The sequence below is a fragment of the Salmo salar genome, chromosome 25 (assembly GCF_965601325.2).
Source record: "Salmo salar chromosome 25, fSalSal1, whole genome shotgun sequence".
NCBI classification, from domain to species: domain Eukaryota; kingdom Metazoa; phylum Chordata; class Actinopteri; order Salmoniformes; family Salmonidae; genus Salmo; species Salmo salar.
The window spans coordinates 35,003,670-35,004,392 of record NC_138315.1 but is presented as its reverse complement, the minus strand read 5'-3'; positions in this window follow the sequence as shown (position 1 = coordinate 35,004,392).

The following is a 723-nucleotide window of genomic DNA, read 5'->3' as shown; positions in this document are numbered from 1 at the left end:
GATGGGAAAAGAACACAGACACTGGACAGTGGAAGATTGGAAAAAAGTGTTATGGACAGACAAATCTAAGTTTGAGGTGTTCGGATCACAAAGAAGAACATTCGTGAGACGCAGACCAAATGAAAAGATGCTGGAGGAGAGCTTGACGCCATCTGACAAGCATGGTGGAGGAAGCATGGGGTGAAATCTCTTCAGATTACCTCAACAAATTGACAACTATAATGACAAAGGTCTGCAATGCTGTAATTGCTTCAAATGGAGGATTCTTTGACAAAAGCAACGTTTGAAGGACACAATTATTATTTCAATTAAAAATCATTATTTATAATCTTGCCAACGTCTTGACTATAATTCCTATTCATGTTGCAACTCATTTCATGTGTTTTCATGGAAAACAAGGACATTTCTAAGTGACCCCAAACTTTTGAACGGTAGTGTATATAGTGCATCATCAGAGAGGGGGGTCCCAAGTCATACAGATTCTGGCCTGTTGCTGTTTTTAACTTTGTTTTTCTTAAAGAAAATACATAATTTTGTCCCATCATTCTTGTTTTTTTGTAATGAGGGCTAATTGTATGTTTCATAACCAGTATAAGGTGGTAGAGGCTTTCAAAGAGGAAGCACACAGCCTATGAAAAGCCCGGAGTCTGCGAGTGGGGTGGAGACTGTCTCATCCATGAAACACCCCATTGTGCTATAGCTGCTGTGGCTTACTGAATCAGC